The 13,183-nt window shown below is 45.4% G+C and overlaps 1 protein-coding gene across 2 annotated transcripts in view; it reads left to right on the top strand.

Moving 5' to 3' along the window:
• MRPS18A (mitochondrial ribosomal protein S18A) overlaps positions 1–13,183 on the top strand; it is a 564,209-nt gene that overhangs the window by 25,181 nt on the left and 525,845 nt on the right. Inside the window, exon 1 of one of the 2 annotated variants that reach the window (XM_050787005.1) lies at positions 58–61. The exons of the other annotated variant lie outside the window; for it this stretch is intronic. The gene's annotated coding sequence lies outside the window, so the exon portion shown is untranslated. Of the gene's footprint in view, positions 1–57; positions 62–13,183 lie in introns of those variants that run through there. 2 annotated transcript variants of the gene reach the window in all.

The raw sequence follows: 13,183 nt of genomic DNA, 5'->3' as shown, positions 1-13,183 counted from the left end.
GTTGCCCACTGCCCCCCACCCCTCACTCAGCTGACAGGACCCTGAGGGTGGGAGGCGGGGGCCCTGCCCTCTCTGGCAAGGCCTCAGAGGGAACAGTCAGCTGTTGAGGCAGAAGACAGCTGTTCCCTGGACAGTGAGAGGGATGAGGGTGGACAGAGGACCTTCAGGAGAAGGTAAGGAAGGACATGCCTAGCATATCTGATGTGGGGAGGGAGAGCAGAAAAAACCACAAAGCCCGAGGGGAAAAAATCTAATAAAGACTGGGCAGCTGGATAGCTCCCGCCTGTAATCCCAGCACTTCGGGAGGCTGAGGCAGGTGGATCACCTGAGGTCAGGAGCTTGAGACCAGCCTGACCAACAAGGTGAAACACCATCTCTACTAAAAATATAAAAATTAGCCAGGTGTGGTGGCAGCCGCCTGTAGTCCCAGCTACCCGGGAGGCTGAGACAGGAGAATTGCTTGAACCTGGGAGGCAGAGGTTGCAGTGAGCCCAGATCGCGCCACTGCACTCCAACCTGGATGACAGAGCGAGACTCTGTCTAAAAAAAAAAGAAAAACTAGGCAAGACCCCAGTGGAGAAACAGACTTTTTACAGAGAAACCAAAAAAGAAGACCTAAATATTTGAATATTTGAATGAATGAAGCAAGGTAATGATCAGTAAAGTATCATGTTATAATTTTTGTTTTAAAGAGGAAGGTTCTTCCTCTGTCTCCCAGGCCTGGAGTGCAGTGGCACAATCATAGCTCACTGTAGCCTTGACCTCCTAAGTTCAAGCAATCCTCCCACATCAAGCTCCTGAGTAACCTGGACTACAGGAACAGGCTATCGTGAGCCACTGTGCCTGGCTATAATTGTTATAAAGATGTTAGTTCTGACCAGACACGGTGTCTCATGCCTGTAATCCCAACACTTCAGCAGGTCAAGACGGTTGGATTGCTTGAGCCCAGGAGTTTGAGACCAGCCTGGGTAACATGGCAAAACCCAGTCTCTACCAAAAAATACAAAAATTAGCCAGGCATGATGGCGCATGCCTACAGTCTCAGCTACTTGGGAGGCTGAGGTGGGAGGATGGCTTGAGCCCGGGAAATTGAGGCTGCAGTGAACAGTGATCATGCCACTGGACTCCAGCCTGGGTGGCAGAGAGAGACCATGTCTCAAAAAAATAAAAAAATAAATAAAAATAAAATAAAATAAATTAGTTCTCCCCCAAATTAATCTAGAAATTCAATGCAACTCTGACCAAGAATCAACCAATCTGTGTTTTTTGTCTTTCTTTCTGGAAACTGATTATAAAATGTATATGGGAGTCTCAAAAAATAAATAAATAAAATTTATATAGGGAAAAAAAGACCAGGAATAACCAAGTTAATGCTGGAGAAGAAAAAGAAGAGGGGGCCAGGCATGGGGGCTCACACCTCTAATTCCAGCACTTTGGAAGGCCGAGGCAGGCAGTTCACTTGAGGCGAGGAGTTCGAGATCAGCCTGGGCAACATGATGAAACTGTCTCTACTAAAAATACAAAAGAAAATTAGGGGGCACGGTGGCACACACCTGTAGTCCCAGTTACTCGGGAGGCTGAGGTGGAAGGATCAGCTGAGCCTGGGAAGTTAAGGCTGTTAGGGAACCATGATAGCACCACTGTACTCCAGCCTGGGCAACAGGAGTGAGATCCTGTCTCTAAAATATACAATGAAAGAAAGGTAACAAAAATAAAAGGGCACTAGCCCTACGGATACCAATCTGGCTAATCTGGTAATATGGGAATGAAAACAGTGTGGCAAAATGCAAGAATAGAGACAGTGACTAAGAAACAGAATAGAGAGATTAGAAACAGATCCAAGAACATGTAGGGGAGAGGGGGAATTGCTGGTCAGTGGAGAAGGGACATAAATGGTCATCCCTAAAGGGAAAAATAAGATTTGATCCTCTGGCACATCAATTACAAAAATAAATTCTGGGCCGGGCGTGGTTACTGATGCCTGTAATCCCAGTATGTCTGGAGGCCAAGGAGGGCGGATCACTTGAGGTCAGGAGTTTGAGACCAGCTTGACTAACGTGGTGAAACCCTGTCTCTCCTAAAAATACAAAAACTAGCTGAGCATGGTGGTACACGCCTGTAATCCAGCCTGGGCCACAGACTAAAACTCTGTCTAAAAAAACAAAAAAATTCTGGTGGCATTAGAGATCTAAATGTATAAAGTCAAACTATAAAATATAGGCACTGGTGCCTATAATCCCAGCTACTGGGGAGGCCGAGGTGGGAGAATTGCTTGAACCTGGGAGGCGGAGGTTGCAGTGAGCTGAGATCGTGCCACTGCGCTCCAGCCTGGGCGACAGAGCAAGACTCTCAAAAAAATAAATAAGTAAATAAATTAAATTAAATATAGGCACAGATCTTTAGAATTTGGGATAGGCCAGGCACAGCGGCTCACACCTGTAATCCTAGCACTTTGGGAGGCCGAGGCAGGTGGATCATGAGGTCAGAAGATCGAGACCATCCTGGCTAACACAGTGAAACCCCGTCTCTACTAAAAATACAAAAAAAATTAGCCAGGCGTGGTGGTGGGCGCCTGTAGTCCCAGTTACTCGGGAGGGTGAGGCAGGAGAATGGCGTGAACCTGGGAGGCGGAGGTTGCAGTGAGCTGCAATGAGCCGAGTTCGCGCCACTGCACTCGAGCCTGGGTGACAGAGCGAGACTCCGTCTCAAAAAAAAAGGGAATTTGGGATAGTAGAGAATTATGTGTTGTATAAAACAAATTTTACAAACTTTTTGTTATGGTAATTTTTAAAATTATGAGAATAATATAATAAACTCCTATGCATGAGCCACCTAGCTTCAATAGTAAGTTGAAAACTTTTGATACTACAAGAGATACTACAAAGTGAAAAGACAATCCCCCACAGGCTGGAAGGAGATATCTGCAGTCCATATAATTGAAAAAGATTTAGTATCAATTACAAGTAACATGCTTTTATAATCAATAGGGCCAGCAGTGGTAGTTCACACCTTAATCCCAGCATTTTGGGAGGCTGATGCAGGAGGATCACTTGATCCCAGGAGTTCAAGGCCAAAATGGGCAACATAGTCAGGCCCTGTCTTTATTAAAACATAATAGAATCAATAAGAAAATGATAGAAAAAGAAACAAAGGATCAGAGGTGGCAATTTCCTGAAACATGAGTAAGTAATCCATAACTGTGAAAAGCTAGTTATCCCTGCCAGCAAATGGAGAACTGCAAACTATACCCAGAAAGAGTTACCACATCATGCTCCTGAGACGTGGCAAGTCATAGGGTACTGGAAGGAGAGGTGGTGTTGTTTTGTTGTTTGTTTTTTTGAGATGGAGTCTCAATCTGTCCCCCAGGCTGGAGTGCAGTGGTACGATCTCAGCTCACTGCAACCTCCGCCTCCTAGGTTCAAGCGATTCTTCTGCCTCAGCCTCCGGAGTAGCTGGGACTACAGGCATCTGCCACCACACCCAGCTAATTTTTGTAGTTTTAGTAGAGATGGGGTTTCACCATGTTGGTCAGGCTGGTCTCGAACTCCTGACCTCAAATGATCTGCCTGCCTTGGCCTCCCAAAAGTGCTGGAATTACAGACATGAGCCACTGTGACTGGCCTGTTCATTTGTTTTTGAGATGAAGGCTCACTCTGTCCCCCAGGCTGGAGTACAGTAGCTCGATCTCGGCTCACTGCACCCTCTGTTTCCTGGGTTCAAGTGATTCTCCTGCCTCAGCCTCTGGAGTAACTGGGATTACTGGCTAATTTTTGTATTTTTAGTAGAGACGGGGTTTTGCCATGTTGGCCAGGCTGGTCTTGAACTCCTGACCTCAGGTAATTTGCTTGCCTCAGCCTCCCAACATGCTGGGGTTACAGGCATGAGCCACCATGCCCAGCCTGTTTGTTTGTTTTGAGACAGAGTTTCACTCTTGTTGCCCAGGTTGGAGTGCAACGGCGCCATCTCAGCTCACTGCAACCTCCGCCTCCCAGGTTCAAGCAATTCTCCTGCCTCAGCCTCCTGAGCAGTTGGGATTACAGGCATGCCACCACATCCGGCTAATTTTGCATTTTTAGTAGAGATAGGGTTTCTTATGTTGGTCAGTCTGGTCTCGAACTCCCGACCTCAAATGATCCATCCACCTCAGCCTCCCAAAGTGTTGGGATTACAGGCATGAACCACCGCGCCCGTCCTGTTTGTTTGTTTTGAGACCGAGTCTCACTCTGTAGCCCAGGCTGGAGTGCAGTGACACAAACTCCACCTCCCAGGTGCAAGTGTTTCTCATGCCTCAGTCTTCTGAGTAACTGGGATTACAGGCATGCACCACCATGCCCAGCTAATTTTTGTAATTTTAATAGAGATGGGCTTTCACCCTGTTGGCCAGGCTGGTCTCAAACTCCTGACCTCAGGTGATCCGCCAGCCTCTGCCTCCCAAAGTGCTGGTATTACAGGTGTGAGTCACTGCTCCCGGCCTGGAGAAAGTGTTTATAACACAATCATTTCAGAGGGCAATTTGGCAATATCTGATAAACCTGGAATTGCATGTTTATTATATCCCTGGAACCCAGCAATTCTAAGCTGTAGGGGTGGCTCTAGAGAAACTCCCGTAGATGTGATGCGGAGACATGTACAAGGATGTCCAGGCTGGGAGTGATGGCTCTCGCCAGCACTCTGGGAGGCCGAGGCAGGAGGGTCATTTGAGGTCAGGAGTTTGCGACTACCCTGGCCAACATAGTGAAACCCTGTCTCTACTAAAAATACTAAAATTAGCTGGATGTGGTGGCGGGCGCCCGTAATTCCAGCTACTCGGGAGGCTGAGGCAGGGGAATTGCTTGAACCTGGGAGGCAGAGGTTGCAGTGAGCTGAGGTCATGCCACTGCACTCCAGCCTGGGCAACAGAGTGAGGCTCTGTCTCAAAAAAGAAAAAAACGAACAAACAAACTAAAAGAAGTTATCCATTCATGTTCTTTATAATAACAAAAAAAGTAGAAACAACTTAAATGTCCATGAATAGGAGAACAGAAAAGTAAATTTAGATGTATTCATAAAACAGAATACTATACAGCAGATAAAATGAAAGTACTATCTCATGTATCAAAGGGGATAAGTATCAAAAACATGATACATGATGTGAGTAAAATAAAACCAAATGGCAAAATGATATGGGCCAAATTACATCATATTTGTAAGAATTTATGATACATGAGCAATAATATCTATTTTTGTGGGTGCATATCCATTTAGTAAAAGTAGAAACATATACAATTTACAGGCTCACGCCTGTAATCCCAGCATTTTGGGAGGCTGAGGATCACTTGAGCCCAGAAAGTTGAGGCTGTAGTGAGCCACAGTCATGCCATTGCACTTCAGTCTGGGTGACAGAGCGAGACCCTGTCTCTCACACACATTAAAAAAAAAAAAAAGAGGCCGGGCGCGGTGGCTCAAGCCTGTAATCCCAGCACTTTGGGAGGCCGAGGCGGGCGGATCACAAGGTCAGGAGATCGAGACCACAGTGAAACCCCGTCTCTACTAAAAATACAAAAAATTAGCCGGGCGCGGTGGCGGGCGCCTGTAGTCCCAGCTACTCAGGAGGCTGAGGCAGGAGAATGGCGGGAACCGGGGAGGCGGAGCTTGCAGTGAGCCGAGATCGCGCCACTGCACTCCAGCCTGGGCAACAGCGTGAGACTCCGTCTCAAAAAAAAAAAAAAAAAAAAAAAAAAAAAGAAAAGAAAAAAAAATTACAGCATAGACGGGAAAGACAACTTGAGGAGAGTGGCTCCTTCTCAGGGAGAAGGGGCAGAGACAGCGATGTTCCACAGGGAGAGGAGGGGACTATAGCTGTTTCAGTAATGTGTTATTCCTTCAAAAAATAAAGAAAGTGACCGGGCGTGGTAGCTCGTGCCTGTAATCCCAGCACTTTGGGAGGCAGAGGTGGGCGGACCACTGGAGGTCAAGGGTTGGAGACCAGCCTGGCCAACGTGGCAAAACCCCATCTCTACTAAAATTACAAAAATTAGCTGGGCTTGGTGGTGCACACCTGTAATCCCAGCTACTTGGGAGGCTGAGGCAGGAGAATCGCTTAAACCCGGGAGATGAAGGCTGCAGTGAGCCGAACTCCCACCACTACCCTCCAGCCTAAAAAAAAGAATTTGATAAGGAAAAGCAAAAATGGGCCAGGCACAGTGGCTCACGCCTGTAATACCAGCACTTTGGGAGGCCGGGGCGGGCGGATCACCTGAGGTCAGGAGTTCAAGACCAGGCTGACCAAAGTGGTGAAACCCCATCTCTACTAAAAATATAAAAATCAGCCAGGCACTGGTGATGGTGGTGGCGAGCACCTGTAATCCCAGCTACTTGGGAGGCTGAGGTAGGAGAATCGCTGGAACATGGGAGGCGGAGGTTGCAGTGAGCTGAGATCACACCATTGCACTCCAGCCTGGGCAACAGGAGCAAAACTTTGTCTCAAAAAAAAAAGAAAGAAAAGAAAAAGAAAAAGAAAAAAAATGTCCAGTACAAAAATGGGCAAGGACAAGAGGCTCAGGCAGGAGGATCACTTGAGCCCAGGCATTCCAGGCTGTAGTGCCTGATGATCCCACCTGTAAATAGCAGCCACTCCAGCCTGGCCAACATAGTGAGAACTTTAAAAAAAATGTGTGTGTGTGTGTGTGTGTATATATGTAATATATAACTATATATTCTTTGGGAACATATATAACATACACATAACATATATGTTATATATGTTACATATATTTTATATTTGTGTCTATATTACATATATGTTATATATGAAATATATTATGCTATATTAAAAATGTTGTATATTATAATATACTATACATTATATATTATAACATATAACATATATGTTATATATGTTATATATAAGATATATAGTATAAAATACATTTATGTTATATATGTTGTTATTTATATGTTGTATATGACATATAACATGTTATATATAATATAATATATATCATATATAACATATATGTTATATGTACAAGTATAGCTTATATATGTTACATATATTGTATATTATATATGCAACATATATTATATATTATATGTAACATATATAATATATGTAACATATATTATATATTATATATGTAACATATATTATATATTATATGTAACATATATCATATATTATATGTGTAACATATATATTATATATGTTCCCAAAGAATATAGAGATAGTTCATAGAAAATAAAATGCAAGCAAAAGCAAAAAATGAAGAGTTGCTCAATCTCATTTGCCATAAGAGAAACGCAAATTATGGCTATGCTGAGATACCATTTTTCTTCTACCAGATTAGAAATATGTAAAAAGTTGCCCACACACGGTGTTTATGAGTCTGTAGGGGAAAACGGCAGTCTCTTATCTTGCTTGTGGGAGTACAAATTAGTATTACCCTTACAGAGGGGAATTTCCTTTTTTTCAGAATTACTGATATACATATTCTTTAGCCCAATAATCCTACATTTAGAAATTTATTGTATAAAAATATTTTACTGGGATAAAATGACATATGTATAGTGTTATTTATTGCAGCATTATTTATAATAATGAAAGATTGGAAAAAACTGTCAACAAAGAACTGCTAAATAGTGAGACTTTAATCCAGTGCAGTACTATGCAGTTATAAAAAAAATAAGGAAGCTCTCAGCCAGGCACGGTTGCTTATGCCTGTAATCCTAGCACTTTAGGAGGCCGAGGCGGGCAGATCACTTGAGGTCAGGAGTTCAAAACCAGCCTGGCCAACATGGTGAAACCTCGTCTCAAAAAAAAAAAAAATTGGCTGGGCATGGTGGCGGGTGCCTGTAATCCCAGCTACCTGGGAGGCTGAGGCACGAGAATTGCTTGAACCTGGGAGGTGGAGGTTGCAGTGAACCGAGATGGTGCCATTGCACTCCAGCATGGGCAACAAGAGCAAAACTCCGACTCAAAAAAAAAAAAAAAAGAAAACTCTCTATATATTAATAGAAAAATATCTCCAAGATATATATTTTAAAATTGCTTTTAAAAATAAGCTAGTTATTGGGCTAGGCACAGTTGCTCATGCCTGTAATCTCAATACTTTGGGAGGCCAAGGCAAGAAGATCACTTGAGCCCAGAGGTTCGAGACCAGCCTGGGCAACATAGTGAGACTGTCTCTACAAAAAATAAAAAAAAATAGCTGGTGTGCACCCATAGTCCCAGCTACATGGGAATGAGGCAGAAAGATCATCTGAGCACAAGAGTTTGAGGCTGCAGTGAGCCATGATTGTACCACTGCACTGCAGCCTGGGTGACAGAGGGAGACCCTGTGCCTAAAATAAGCAAAATACCAACCAACAACAACAAAAAAAACCAACCACCAAAAACAAAAGAAGCTAATGAGCTCATCCTGCTTTACTTTTTCTTCACTCAGCATCTTCTCAGGCTCTACAGCTGTGGCTGGGTGGCATCTAGTGTGCTGCTTCTGTTGCGTGGCATTCCATGATTTTCAAGCACATTTGGGACCCAGCTTTCTCGAGACCAGAGGATGAAGCTGCGGAGATATTCTGACGGAGGAGAGGAGTGGGGTTGAGGCTGTTTCTCTGACGTAGCCTCATTCTTTGCAGTAAAAGTGGAGGCTGTAGTGAGAGGTCTGGGGGAAATGAGGGCAGTAGGTGTGGAGAATGGCAGTCAGTCATCAGGAGAAGAAATCTAGCTTGCCATGTGGCCTCCATCGAAGTCAACCAGCATGGATCAGGAGGATGCAGGCAGCATGGTTAGTGCCCTTTCCCAGCAAAACCCAGCCACCTGGTTTTATGAGCAGAGGACTAAAAGGGAATAGAAAGTGTGGGGCTGCCTGCCTGTGGTTACAGGTCCCTCAGTGACAGCAAGGACATAGTGGGAATGGCCTCCCAGGGCATTCAGGCTGAGCTGGGATGGAGTTCCAGTGAAGCTGGATGGGAATGGAGCCCGAAGGGACTAGAAGAATGGCGTACCTCGTTTTCCAAATTTTAAATAATATTGTAAATAGCCATTGCTAATAATATTTAATGCAGACAAGTGGTAAACACTTACTAATGTCAAGGACTATTGTAAATCTAATATGCATCTTGCTTATTCAACTCTATGTCATAACCCTCATGCTATTTGTGTTATTTAGTTCAATGGCTTGATATTTTATTGTGTGTAACATCTAATGTGTATGTATTTATTTATTTATTTGTGAGACAGAGCCTCCCTCTGTTGCCCAGGCTGGAATGCAGTGGTTTGATCAGAGCTCACTGCAGCCTTGAACTCCTAGGCTCAAGGGATTTTCCTGCCTCAGCCTCCCGAGTAACTAGGACTGTAAGCATGACCACCACTCTTGGCTATAATGTGTTCACAACTGAAAATTCGTTTTTTAAATTTTTTTTACTATTATAGATAATATCAAAGTTTTTTTTTTTTTAAAGAATTTGGCTCAAGCCTTAATTTGGGAGGCCGAGACGGGCGGATCACGAGGTCAGGAGATCGAGACCATCCTGGGTAACACAGTGAAACCCCGTCTCTACTAAAAATACAAAAACTTAGCCGGGCGAGGTGGCAGGCGCCTGTAGTCCCAGCTACTCGGGAGGCTGAAGCAGGAGAATGGCGTGAACCCGGGAGGCGGAGCTTGCAGTGAGCTGAGATCCGGCCACTGCACTCCAGCCTGGGTGACAGAGCAAGACTCCGTCTCAAAAAAAAAAAAAAAAAAAAAAAAAAAAAAAAAAAAAAAAAGAATGATGTGCCTAAGTGCTTCACTTTCATTATCGCATTATCGCAGTTGTCCATCCAACACCCCTCTGAGATAGGAATTGTCACCTCTAATTGACAGATTCAGAAGGACACTCTGTTAGAAATGTAAAATCATTTGCCCAAAGACACACAGCTCATGAATCCTCACCTTGAGCCACTGTGTGAAGTGTTGGGAAAAGAAAATAACTTTTATTTGGCGAGGTGGCAGGTGCCTGTAATCCAGCTTCTTGGGAGACTGAGGCCTGAGAATCACTTGAACCCGGGACGCAGAGGTTGCAGTGAGCTGAGATTGCACCACTGAACTCCAGCCTGGGCAGCAGAGAAAGACTCTGTCTCAAGAAAATAAAAAATAAAAATAAATAAAATAAAAATAACTTTTATCTGAGGAAGGCAAGTCCTTTTAACTATCAGGCCCAGAGAGACATTAATATGACACACAATTGCACCCTATACCCTGCTCTCCCCTTCAAGCTATGTATTCATCTCTTGAAACTGTTTGCTATTGCGACAAGTAGCTATAAATTATCCTAATAATGCGACACCAGACACTATAGCCAATAACTAATCAACGTTATTTCTGAAAACCAGAATTCCTGACAAACAACTTTGTACCATTCCACTCACTGTCCTCCTTTTTTACTTTTCTTTTTTTCTTTTCTTTTTCTTCTTTCTTTTTTCTTTTTTGAGACGGAGTCTCTCACTGTCGCCCTGGCTGGAATGCAATGGCGCAATCTCAGCTCACCGCAACCTCCACCTCCCGGGTTCAAGCAATTCTCCTGCCTCAGCTTCCCAAGTAGCTGGGATTACAGGTGCCCGCCACCACACCTGGCTAATTTTTTGTATTTTTACTAGAGACGGTGTTTCGCCATGTTCGGCAGGCCCAACCTCCTGACCTCGTGATCCGCCCGCCTTGGCCTCCCAAAGAGCTGGGATCACAGGCGTGAACCACTATGCCCGGCCCTTTTTTACCTTTAAAAATGCATTTTGGGCCGGGCACAGTGGCTCATGCCTTTAATCTCAGCACTTTGGGAGGCTGGGGGGGGTGGGGTGGGGCAGATCACTTGAGGTCCGTAGTTTGAGGCTAGCCTGGCCAACATGGTGAAACCCTGTGTCTACTAAAAATACAAAAATTAGCCAGGTGTGGTAGCGGCAGGTGTCTGTAATCCCAGCTACTAGGGAGGCTGAGGCAGGAGAATCACCTGAGCCCAGGAGGCAGAGGTTACCGTAAGCCAAAACTGTGCCACTGCACTCCAGCCGGGTGACAAAGAGAGACCCTGACACACACACACACACACCCACCCACACACACCCACCCCAAAACAAAACAAAAAAAAAAACTTTTTTTTTTTTTTTTTTTTTTGAGACAAGGCCTCACTCTGTCACCCAGGCTGGAGTGCAGGGAGTGCAGTGGCATTTCACTGCAGCCTCGACCTCCTGGATTCAAGTCATCCTCCCACTTCAGCTCCCCACGCAGCTGGGACCACAGGTGTGTGCCACCAGTCCTGACTAACTTTTTCTTTTCTTTTTTTGAGACAGTCTCACTCTGTCATCCAGGTTGGAGTGCAGTGGTGCTATCTCGGCTCACTGCAACCTCCGCTTCCCGGGTTCAAGCGATTCTCATCCCTCAGCCTCCTGAGTAGCTGGGACTAGAGGCGTGTGCCACCACGCCTGGCTATTTTTTGTATTTTTAGTAGAGATGGGGTTTCACCATGATGGCCAGGCTGGTCTTGAATTTCTGGCCTCAAGTGATCTGCCCATCCCAAGCTTCCAAAGTGCTGGGGTTATAGGTGTGAACCACTGTACCCAGCCTAAAAATCCACTTGTAACTGCTGCTAATCGGAATGTATATTCAGAACAATTTGAATCTATTTTCCAGGGTTACAATCCTTAAGTTTGGCCCAAACAAACTCTCTACTCATATGAAGCTTGCTTCGTTTTATGTTTACAGAGTGTTCATGAGTAACCAGCTTTGTTACAAACCGGAAGGGATAATCCTGATTTGAGAGTTTTCTGCTTCCTCTCCATCCTGGCTTGAAGTTGGCAGCATCTCACCCTAGGCCATGGAACAAAGGGTGGGGTTAGCATCTTCCTAGGGTCCCCAGAACCAACTGGGACTGCCCAGGACCTCTCAGAGTCTCAAAGGAGACTCTGCTAGGTTTTTGTTTTTAAAAGATGGAGTCTCCCTATATTGCCCAGGGCTGATCTCAAACTCCTCAGCCTCCCAAGTAGCTGGGATTACAAGCATGTGCCACCATGCCCATCATGGACCTGTTAGTTTGAGGCTCCCACTGACCTCTCCTGCCCTCCCTGGGGACTTTTGCTCATCACCCAGAGAAGCTCTGTGGAGAGCAGGTGGTGGCTGCCATCTCTTAGAGAGAGAGGGAGAATGACGAGTGGGAGAACAGTTTCTCAAGAGGCTCCAAAGAGAGTGTGACCTATTCTTTCAGAGTGGACTGGAGACGGAGAGGAAGCAGGGAGGGCTGGCAGGACAGGAAACGATTCCTTTGAAGGCTGTGCGGGGTGGCGATAATGGAGGGAAGGCGGCTTTATATCCAGGCAGACTTTGAAGTCACAAAAAAGACAGGGGCCAGGGCTCGTGCAGAGAATCAGTCACCAGATTAAGGAAGATCAGAATCCCACGTGCTCCACTAAGCACACACGGGCTGGGTTTAGAGCGCGTGGCAGGAAGTTAGCGACCCCAGGAAGCTGCACAGGTACACAGAGACAGGAAGGGTTTAGCTTCGTTGGGGATGACAGATCTTTAATCTAGGGGAAGTTGGGGGCGCTGTCTCTACCTGAGAGGCTGAGAAGCGCATGTGCTTGGGCTCCAGTGTCCCTGCCAGAAACCAGAAGGGGATGCCGTGGAGAGCTCTCAAAGGACAGGGGGAGAAGTGCAGTTTAGAGACTGCTGTTAATTGCCTGGATCTTCTCACCAATGCAGGGGGCTGGGGCTGGGGTTGGGGTGTGGGCATCTGAGGCAGAGACCCCGAGGTCAAAAACAGGTGGACCCAGAAATAAGTGTTTCTTCCATGCCTCCTGCAAGAGCAGTAGCTTGACAGGCAACAAATTTCTTTCTTTTTTTAAATTTTCTTTTAAATTCTCAGCAAGGCAAGTTACTTCTATATAGAAGGGTGAGCCTAGATAGAACAACGGGGAGCGCACATTTGGACAAGGGAGGGGAAGGGGTTCTTATTCCTGATGCTATGTTGTTCCCCTATTGGCTAGGGTTAGACTGCACAGGATAATCTAATTCTGATTGACTAATTTAAAGAGAATGACGGCGTGAGTACTTTGGTAGGAGTCAGGGCAGAGCAGGTAGCAGGCAATTGGAATAAGAGTAGAGTAGGTAGGCCGGGCGCGGTGGCTCAAGCCTGTAATCCCAGCACTTTGGGAGGCCGAGACGGGCGGATCACGAGTTCAGGA

This window comes from Macaca thibetana, chromosome 4 (assembly GCF_024542745.1).
Source record: "Macaca thibetana thibetana isolate TM-01 chromosome 4, ASM2454274v1, whole genome shotgun sequence".
Lineage (NCBI taxonomy): Eukaryota > Metazoa > Chordata > Mammalia > Primates > Cercopithecidae > Macaca > Macaca thibetana.
Note: the sequence above shows the minus strand (reverse complement) of the source record. Positions and strands in the feature narration are given on the sequence as shown.